Source organism: Peromyscus maniculatus, chromosome 1, assembly GCF_049852395.1.
Source record: "Peromyscus maniculatus bairdii isolate BWxNUB_F1_BW_parent chromosome 1, HU_Pman_BW_mat_3.1, whole genome shotgun sequence".
In the NCBI taxonomy this organism is placed as follows: domain Eukaryota; kingdom Metazoa; phylum Chordata; class Mammalia; order Rodentia; family Cricetidae; genus Peromyscus; species Peromyscus maniculatus.
In genome coordinates, this window is record NC_134852.1 from 123,186,831 (window position 1) to 123,197,214 (window position 10,384).

General features: G+C 44.2%; 1 long non-coding RNA gene across 2 annotated transcripts; it reads left to right on the forward strand.

Moving 5' to 3' along the window:
• The first annotated feature begins 282 nt into the window (after positions 1-282).
• Positions 283-5,558, forward strand: LOC121826832 (uncharacterized). 2 transcript variants are annotated; one of them, XR_013044194.1, is made up of 4 exons: positions 283-416; positions 3,860-4,079; positions 4,259-4,449; positions 4,756-5,558. It is a non-coding gene; the product is annotated as an uncharacterized LOC121826832 (long non-coding RNA). The 2 variants fall into 2 exon arrangements; XR_006068976.2 differs by lacking the exon at positions 3,860-4,079 and having other exon boundaries at positions 4,756-5,556.
• Positions 5,559-10,384: the final 4,826 nt, after the last annotated feature.

Consider the following 10,384-nt stretch of genomic DNA (forward strand, 5'->3'; position numbering starts at 1 on the left):
TGAATCAGAGCAGCTGGAGCTATGTAGCCAGAGACCCTGTCTCAAAGGAGAAGGAAGAGGAAGAAGAGGGTTGAGACAAAAAGGCACAAAGAAAAGATTCATGGAAGACAAGAGAAGAAATTAGAAACACCAAAAGCCATAGAAAGAGAATCAGAAACACTTCTCTGTAGAGGCCTCGGCCATCAGAGTCACAGAGGGAATTCCATTTTCATTCAGTTGCTGGACAAATACCATGACTGAAGCAACTTAGGGGAGGAAAATGTTTATTTCATTTATACTTCTAGGTTACAGTCCGTGATGGAAGAAGGTAAGGGCAGAAACTCAAGAAGGCGGGCCTCTTGCTGGTCCATGCAGCATCACCTCTGACCTGGGAATTCGCATAGCCGAAAAAGGACAGCAGAAACCATGGAGGAAAGGTACCTGACGGCTTATGCAAACTCATGTCTAACGACCTGTTTTATACAGCTCAGAACCACCTGGACAAGGAACGGTGCCACCCACAGTGGGCTGGGCCCTCCTCCATCAATGGAAGCAATCACGATTCTCCACAGACATGCCCACATGTCAATCTGATCTGGCCAATTCCTCAATTAAGACTTCCTTCTCAGGAAACTCCAGTCAGGTTCAAGTTGACAGTTAAGTCTAAGTAGTATATACGGTGACACTGAAGGTGCATGGGGACCCCAAAGGAGCCCAGGTCTGGAGCAGCAGCAGTCAGGTAAAGGCCTGCCGGTATAGTGACCATCATGGTTCCAGCTCTGGTTAGCCCTGGGGCCACATCTGCCCACGCCGCCTTCTTGTGTCCAATCTAGAACTTGATTCAGACTGGCTTTCAGAAGTGTGTCCTTTCATTTTAACTTGTGTGAAATATGTTATTTAATATATTAACATTCCATGTCTGGTACATTAGGAAGAAAGAATGCTGAACTTGATAGTAGCATGAACATACCTGTGTGTTTCCATTAAACCCGAGTCTCCTCTGCTGTGAGGATGCCCATTCCAGCCGTTAAGACACAACTCTTCCCGGGCCTGACCGCTGACATGGCTCTCACTGAGCCTGTAACAGTTCTTCAGAAGGGTGGGTCCACAGATGATCTCACACACTGTCTGAAGACTCAGATTGTGGAATCTCCGACCTATAATGTACAGACACTTTCGTTAAATGTAGTAAAAATGAATAATCGGAAAAAAGAAGCATAAACAGATAACTAATACAAAGTTGGTTTTCATATATAATTATAATTATGTTTAAATTATCTTTTATTTAAAAAAAAGATTCTAGGCCATGGAGATGGGTCAGTAGGTAAAGATACTTGCTGCCAAGTCTAACAAAATGAGTTCCCTGGGACCCACATGGTGGAAGGAGAGAATGGATGGACTCCCCCATGTTGTCCTATGACTTCCACAGGAGTGGGCACACTCACACACATGCACACGCTAACACACACAATGTTTAAAAAAAATGACTTGGATCTGACCCCGGTGATGTTGTCATTCCTAGATGGAAAATACAATTTGTAAAGGTACTTTCTTTTCATTGCTGATGCATTGGGGACTTGGTCCCAAGGTCTCGCTCATGCTAGGCACACAATATGCCACTATATCCCAGGCCCTTCCTTTTTAGGCAGAACTCACTCATTTGCCCTAGGCTGTCCTTGAACTCCACACCCTCCTGCTTCAGCCTCCCAAGTGGCTGAATGACAGGCTTCTGCTGCTGGACCTGGCTTTTGAATGTATTTTCAAATTTGGTCAGTATTGGTGATAGTGTCTCACAGATCTGCAGTGACAAAATGTCGCCTTTTAATGGTTGTTGTTACATTCTGGGCTCTGACCTAACAATCTGTATAAAAAGCTTGTTCTTCCAAATGTCTCCTTTTATTAATATCCTTGGCTCTTACCTGCCAATGGAAGAACATATGCTTATCCCCTCCTTGCATGGAAATATTCTGATATTGAAAATTGAGATGTTAAATGTGGTGGTTTGAGTGAGAATGGTTCCCATAGACTCATATGTTTGAATACTTGCCCTCCAGCTGGTGGAACTGTTTGGGAAGGACTAGGAGGTGTGGCCTTGGAGGAGGAGGTGTGTCATTGGGGAAGCAGAGTGTTCAAAAGACTCTGCAGTTCCCAGTTCTCTCTCTGTCTCAGGGACGTGGTCAAAATATGAGTTCTCAGCTGTCCCTTCATTCTCCCATTAAAAGCTCTGACCCTCTGAAACTGCAGACCCAATTAAATCTCATAGTTTTCATCACAGCACTAGAAACGGGACTGAGACATCAATCAAGAAAGCCTGAAAATCCACTCACCTCTTTTCCAATGTGACAAAATGGAATCTTGTCTTCCAGGAACAGGAAGGGTTAATTTCATAGTGGGAATATTTTAGAGTTTTTCTCCTCAAAAATTACTTACTTCTGTATGCAGCATGGCCATTTCTAATCAGCTTCCATATTGACACTTAACACATAAGGAGAATAACACATCTAATGTATTACTGTCTATAATTCACTAATTTTACTCTATAACTAAGTAGAAGGTTTAGTTACACTAACTTTTAAAATCTTTGTGTGTGTATGGTGGTATTTTATTAATATGGTGATATTTTATTTGTACTGAAATGTGATTTTATTTATATGTTAATAAATAAAGTTGCCTGGGGGTCAGAGCTAATAGCAAGCCATAGCAGAAGGATGATGGTGGCGCACACCTTTAATCCCAGCACTTGAAAGGCAGAGCTAGGCGGATCTCTGTGTGTTCAAGGATACAGTCATCATGGAGACACACACCTTTAATCTCAATACCAACCACAGAAGACCTGGAGGTCTGTACAGACAGGCAGTGACAAGGAGGTCATGTGGTGGGGTTTACAACCAATGAGAAGGCAGAGCAGAAAGTCAATAAAAAGGACAGACACACAGGAAGTAGGTCTCTTGCGGAGAGGAAGGACAGCAGCGGCAGGAAGGGTAAGGAGGTTTTAAGTCTCAGCTCTTAGCTACTGCTCTGATCTCTTGGCTTTTAACTCTGCAATTGGCTGTGTTTCTTATTTAATAAGATTGTTCATCTACGTGTGTGTGTTGTGTGTGTGTGTGTGTGTGTGTGTGTGTGTGTGTGTGTGTGTGAGAGAGAGAGAGAGAGAGAGAGAGAGAGAGAGAGAGAGAGAGAGAAGAGAGATGAGAGATCACACACAGGCCATGGCACATATGTAGAGGCCAGAAGACTACCTCAGATGTGGGTCCTCACCCTCCATCTTGTCGGAGCCTGGGTCTCTTGTGTTTGTCAGTGTGTACACGGGCTAACTGGCCCACGAGCTTTGAGAGGGTCTCCTCTCAGCCTCCTATCTCACTGTAAGCTGGGACAGCAGTTGCCGGCTACCGTGTCTGCCTCTCTGGGGGTCCCAGGGATCTGAACTAGGGTCTTCATGCTTGCCTAGAAAGTGCTTACCACAAAGTTATCCCACCAGCCCTCAACTGGCTTTGGTAGCAGAGCTTTATCCGGGAAGGAGCTGGCACACTGATTTATAATTTATAATGTCACAAGAGCTTTAATCTGATAGCCATCTCCTAACGCCATTGCAAGGAACACACATTAAGTCTAAATCACACTGGTGCATAATGGTTCGTAATGTATCAGTTCAGGCCTAATTGGATTTGTCGAAAAGTGAAAAAAAAAAATCCAGTTGTTTCCTCCTGTCACCTCCTGTGTGAATGCTAGAGAGACATCCATGTTAGTGGTCTCTGCATTTGTCACAACTGCGCGGAGCACACCTCCCAAGCTTTCATGTTCCGAGTCAGATTTCCATATCATTAGAATACATTAAGCCATAGCCTTCTAAAGTGTCACTTGAGCCACTTCTTTGTCACAGAGTCACCCAACGTTTGCAGGCCAGCAGGGCAAGGTGGCGCTCCTAGAACATCTCAAACACTGGACTTTTAGACCAAGCAACCCGAAGCACTACTTTATATGCAGCGCATGAAGAATGGACAGTAGGGCGGGGATGCTCGACCCTGCTCTGTCAGCTTTTGACACTCCAACACTCAGGGGTTTTTGTTGTTGTTGATTGTATCCAAGTCCCACATAGGTTGGTAGGTTTATTTCTTCATAATTTTTACAAATTGAAGCATAATGGGTTGAAGTGTGTGTGTGTGTGTGTGTGTGTGTGTGTGTGTGTGTGTGTGTGTGTGTGTGTACGGAGACATCCGAGGAGAACCTGCTGACTTGGTTTTTTCCTTCTGCCATGTTGAACCTGATGATCTAACTGGAGGTCAAACTGGACAGCAAGCGCCTCTACCCGCTGAGCCCTCGCACACCTGACCACTGCAACGAGTGCTTGTCACCATCAGTTTCTCAAACCCCTTCCTGTTGCTGCCGGCGGTTTTTACTACAGCCACGCTCAGAAAGGTCGTGTATTCTCTCCTTGAAGCAGCTGGAGTGAAGGAGGGTGTTTAGTAATCTGTGAGTTACAGTTCATAAAATCAATACCAAAGTTGCCCCCCTGGTTTAACCAAAGTGCAGAATTTCAAACAGGCTTTATTAACATTTGAAATGATTTCAAAATAATCATTTTAATAACTTCACATTGATTTTTATAAAATTTTGGGTTGCAATGATCAACTTTAAAATACTGCATCTTGTGGTCCCGTTCTATGAGACAAGCGCAAGTTCGTACTGGGAAGTTGCAGCGATATTAAAATGCTGTTAAGGCAATGAAGTCCCTGGTTATACATTACCCAGTGTCTTCTTTGGATTCTTGCCTAACAGGAACACTCCAGTTTCTATGAATATATTAGAAGACATGATAGAGCCATCTTTCATGAGAAGCATTCAAGGAAGACATCTCTGGAATTCCTGTTTTCCTCTTGAAAGTGCCTTTGAAAACCAGTGCGCCACAGACAGCTTTGGGAGGTCTGCCCTGCCCTCTACTGTTCCTCAAAGTAAATGCAGCCAACATCCACATTTACTGTATGTGCATGATGAGAACCAAAGTGTTTTGCCAACTATGGGCTGAGCACTCTCAGCCTGTCAGGCAATGAGTAGACATACACCATCTTAACTCCTTCTTAATATTCATCATGATCCTATGAGATGAATAAAATTCCTATTTCACATTTGAGGAACTCTTCCCAGAGACACTATGCAATGTGTTGAGGACACACAGCTAATAAAGTTCTGCAGCTCTGGTCCAGGCCGACATTAAAATACACAGTCATTCCTCTCTGTCTCATTGCCTCAACTTATAAGTAGTTATAGATATGTGTTGCTATCCTTGTTACAGAACACCACACAGACACACATGCAAATGCACATGTTCAATATGGCACATATGTCCACAGCACATACTGTAGACAAGAAAGCCATGCAAATGCTGACTAGGAAAGCAGACTTTGTGGGTATAAATAATTCTTTTCTGGTCAAATGGGCATTGAGGCCATGGCATCTTGGTGTTCCCAGCAATGGATATTGCATGGCAATTTCTTCTTTTGTTTTAAATTTTAAGTTAAATTTGTTTGGATGACATGGAAGGGTGTGTGCCCCATGGTACAAGTGTGGAAGCCAGAGGAACCTGTCCAGGGCTAATTGTCTCCTTTCTCCTTCACGTGGGTCCTGGGGTTGAACTCAGGTTGTCAGACTGTTTGGCACGCACCCTTACCTGCTGAACTATCTCCTTCCCTTTTCTTCTCTCTTTAAGACAAGGTCTCACTGCATAGCCTAGGCTGCCTTCAGCATTGTACTTTTCCTGCCTCAGTCTCCCAAACGCTAGGATGAGGGGGCTGAGAGATGCTCAGCAGTTAAAAGCACTGGTTGTTCTTCCAGAGGACCAGAGTTCAATCCCCAGCACCCACATGACAGCTCATTACCCACTATAACTCTAGACCCAGGGGGATCCAATGTCCTCTTCTGGCCTACATAGGCAGAGTGCACAGACACACATGCAGGCAAAATACCCCTACACATAAAAAATAAACAATTTTGCTAGGCGGTGGTGGCACATGCCTTTACTCCAAGAACTCCAGAGGCAGAGGCAGGCAGATCTCTGAGTTCGAGGCCAGCCTGGTCTACAAAGTGAGCTCCAGGATAGCCAGGGCTTGTCTTAAAAAACCAAAAGAAGCCGGGCGGTGGTGGCGCACGCCTTTAATCCCAGCACTCGGGAGGCAGAGCCAGGCGGATCGCTGTGAGTTCGAGGCCAGCCTGGGCTACCAAGTGAGCTCCAGGAAAGGCGCAAAACTACACAGAGAAACCCTGTCTCGAAAAAAACCAAAAAAAAAAAAAAAAAAAAAAAAAAAAAAAAAAAAAAAAAAAAAAAAAAAAAAACCAAAAGAAAAATAAATAAATAACAATTTTTTTAAATGGTAGAATTATACACATTCGCCCTATGCCCAGTTGACTGACCCTTCTAGGGTATCATCTGGCTCCATGGATAGTGAATTTTTACTAGAAAATCACTTTAACCAACTAATCTACAAGGTCGCAAGAGAATGTATTTGCAAATATTAGGAGCTGCATAGAAACCTTCAATTGTTTCTAGAAATTCTGAGGTTGACAGACGAAATCCAGCACAGCCTGATGGGACACTTCCCAGGGTTATTTATGATCTCAGGGGACTAGTTCACTGACTGATGTGCCCATGCCTCTGGGAAAGCCATAGGTTCCCTAAATGAGTCATTTCCAGCCCAGCCTGGGCTAACAACCAGAGCAGCTTGTCTAAGAGCAATAGTTATGAGATTTAACAATGATGAAGATGCCACTTTGTGTCACTGTGACTCACAGGGACCAGGGCTATGGTGTTCTGGGATCATAATTTTTGGTCTTTGTTTACTATGTATTTGAAACATTTCACCAGAGAACAATGTTAGGTCATGGCGGGTGCAGAAACATCATTTATCATCTAATGCAAGGCTTCACTTGGTGGTTCTTAACCATCACGCTGTCAGGATGGGAGTGCAGCATATGCAAATTTTTTCCAAGGGAAATTTCACTCCCAGTTCCCACCTGCATCTCATGAAAGCAACCTTCCTGTTTTGATAGCAGATCGCCTAGTGTCATTTACCCTCCAAACACATCTGCTAGCTGGGACAGCAGGGACTTTCCCAGCTCTGGGCTACTACTGGGAACTTCCATGACATGACATAGGGCTGTCCCAGCGCAGAAGCATCAGGGTGGGGGACAGGGAACGGGAGGGTGGCTTAAGAACAAGCACTGTAGAGTGGCAGGTCAGAGCTCCGAGCAGACTGCCCAAGAGGGATAATCCCATGACCTGATCTAGATCTAGCATCAGAATACTTCCCCCACCTCCCACCCCCCACCCCGGTTTAAAACCTGGCCCAGCCCTCAGGATGGTCAAATCTAGTAGGCAAGGAGGCTACAGATTATCAGCAAAGAACAGTTGTTAAGCTCCCAGTAAGTTAGACGCTATGTAGGGAAGATGCTATGAATAATGATTATGGGAACCTGCAAGGCATAGTGATATACCTGGACCTCCGCAAATTGGAAGTTTCTTGGTTACACATGACCTTTCTGTCTCCATAACTTGCCCACCAGACGCTCACTCTGTCTCTTCACTAAAGAAGGAGTGAGTGAGTGAGTATAGTGGGTTAGCTGTTCCAGCTTTGACCTGGAAATACTACCCCCAGTGAGGCTTCCAGTAACTGTCACACCTACCTATGGCCTGCCCCTGAGGCAGGGCCAAGATAGGAGCCCTTAAGACTGGAGGTCCAGATGTGCCAGCTTCCTTGGTTCCTGGATGTTCGATGGTAGGCCGAGCAGAGTTCTCCAGAGAACACCGCTGGACTGCACTTCACCTCTCCTGGATCCTGTAACCTATGTTATAACCCTTTACGTGTTCTCTGATCTCTTTGGCTATTACCTCTATATTTGGCTCTGTGTTTCTTATTTAATAAGACTGTTTAGAAATTTGACTACATTTGGGACTGAACATGGGGCATGAGCCCAAAACCCTGAGATTAAGAGTCCCATGCTCTATTGACTGAGCTAGCCAAGCTGGCCTTGAACTCATGATCCTCCTGCCTCCACCTCCTTCTGGCCTGCAGGTAGGTAGGTGAGTGAGTGAGTGAGTGAGTGAGTGAGTGAGTGAGTGAGTGAGTGAATGAATGAGTGAGAGTCAGGCACAGAGTTCTAGAACGCACCCCTCCTGGTGGCAGGAGAGCTAGATCAGTAGCTAAGAGCATTTGCTGCTCTTGCAGAGGACCCAGGTCCGGTTCCTAGCTCCTGCACGGTTGTTCACAACCTTCTATATCCCCACTTCCAGGGGATCTGACATCCTTTTCTCACTTCTGGGAATACCAGGCACATGTGCAGTGCACATACATACATGCAGGCAAACACTCATACATATAAAAATGAATAAATCTAAAAAACAAAATAATTCCCCTCCTGTATGAAAACACAGAGCAAGGAAAGAGAGGTGTTTCTGTAAGGGCCTCATCAAGGGTTGTTCACTGGGAGCCAGGCTCCCATGATCTAGTCTAAGTTTTTTTTAAGACCCTCAAATTTGTATAATTGTCTAAATAGTAAAGTTTTATTTAGAGCCTGGATTGTGCCAAGGAAGGTTATAAATTCTGGGAGATTCAAAGAGTAAAACAAAGATGTTGCCTTCATGTGCCCATGGAGGACAGAGACTCGCTTATGATATTACAAATGACACAAATACTGAAGAGATCTGGAGAAGGGTGAAGAGGCTAGTCCTTCGCTACAGCAGTAGGCCAGTAATGTCAATGAGTCAAGCAAAAGAATAAGGCAAAGAGATCAGCGGGGACATGGGAAACTAGAGACCACATCCCAGTAACATCTTTCATTGACATAAAAGTATAGGTACTGGATAAAACTATCAGAAATGAAAGGGCTAGCAAGATGGCGCAGCAGAAAGGGCCCTCATGGTTCTTGCAGAAGACCCAGGCTCAATTCTCAGCAGCCACATGGTGGCTCACAACGCCCTCTAACTCTAGTTCCAAGGGATCCAATGCCCTCTTCTGACCTCTGCAGGCTCAGCACCCATGTGGTACACATACATGCATTCAGGTACACACATACACACTTAAAATAAAAACAAATATTTATTTAAAAATCTATTTCTCTTTCCTTTTAATCCCATTAAAGCAACTAATCAGATGTGATCTAGAGGGGTTAGGTCAGACAAGTGGAAACCCATTCAGAAGTGCCTATCAGGCTTCCTAGACTACAAATTCTACCCATAGGAATCTATCCTGAGGGAATTAATCAACAGAAGCAGGAAGACGCTCATTGAAGCATTAATCATACTAACAAAATAATTAGAACTTGCTTAAATATCCAGCCATGAGGGAAAGGTTAATACATTATAATCAACTCGCTCAACTAAATATTATGAAGCAATTAAACGTGACAATTAGAAAGCCTATGTGACAAGATGGGAATTTTACTAATGTGTTACTGAGTGTAAAAAGTAGAATATAAGAATATGGTTTCATAGTAGTTAGCACTCCATAAAATTACACCATGTGAATGAGACAGATAGGCAACAAAAATATCAAAACAACTTGTTGGGGAAGGGAGATACTTAAAATGTGCTTTTTCTTGTGTTTGGAGAACTATTAATGCATGTGTTATGCATAAAATTAAACTTCCCCTGGAAGGGTCTTAGTTTGGGGTTAGAAAAGGTGATTTTCTTTCTCTGTCTCTGTCTCTGTCTCCCCCCCTCTCTTTCTCTCCCTATCTCTCTCTGTTTCTCTCTCTCTCTCTCTCTGGTTTTTAGGATTTTCGAGACAGGGTTTCATGTGTAGGTCTGGCTGTTCTGGAACTCACTCTGTAGACCAGGTTGGCCTCAAACTCCACCTGCCTCTGCCTCCCAAGTGCTGGAGTTTAAGGTGTGCACCACCATCACCAGGCTAGAAAAAATTATTTTCAAATTAAAGTAATTTATGTGTATTTATTTCCCAACCATTTACATTGTGAAAAGAGGACTTCAGGGATTCTGGTGTTTACAACTGGTAGAAAGCTCAAGGATGCGCTTCTGGGCAGAGAGAAAAGTCCTTCCCATTTCTTTAAAGCAAAGGACAGTTTTGAGCATTAGGGCCGCAAATAAGATTCAAGGATGGGGCTGGAAAGATGGCTCAGTAGTTGAGAGAGGGAGAGAGAGAGAGAGAGAGAGAGAGAGAGAGAGAGAGAGAGAGAGAGAGAGAGAGAGAGCTGGTCATGCTGGACAGCTCATTCCATTTCAGGATTTCAATAGAAAAATAAGGGGCTGGAGAGATGGCTCAGTGGTTAAGAGCACTGGCTGTTCTTCCAGAGGTCCTGAGTTCAATATCCAGTAACCACATGGTGGCTCACAACCATCTGTAATGAGATCTGGCGCCCTCTTCTGGCCTGCAGGCATACATGCAGACAGAGCTTAAAA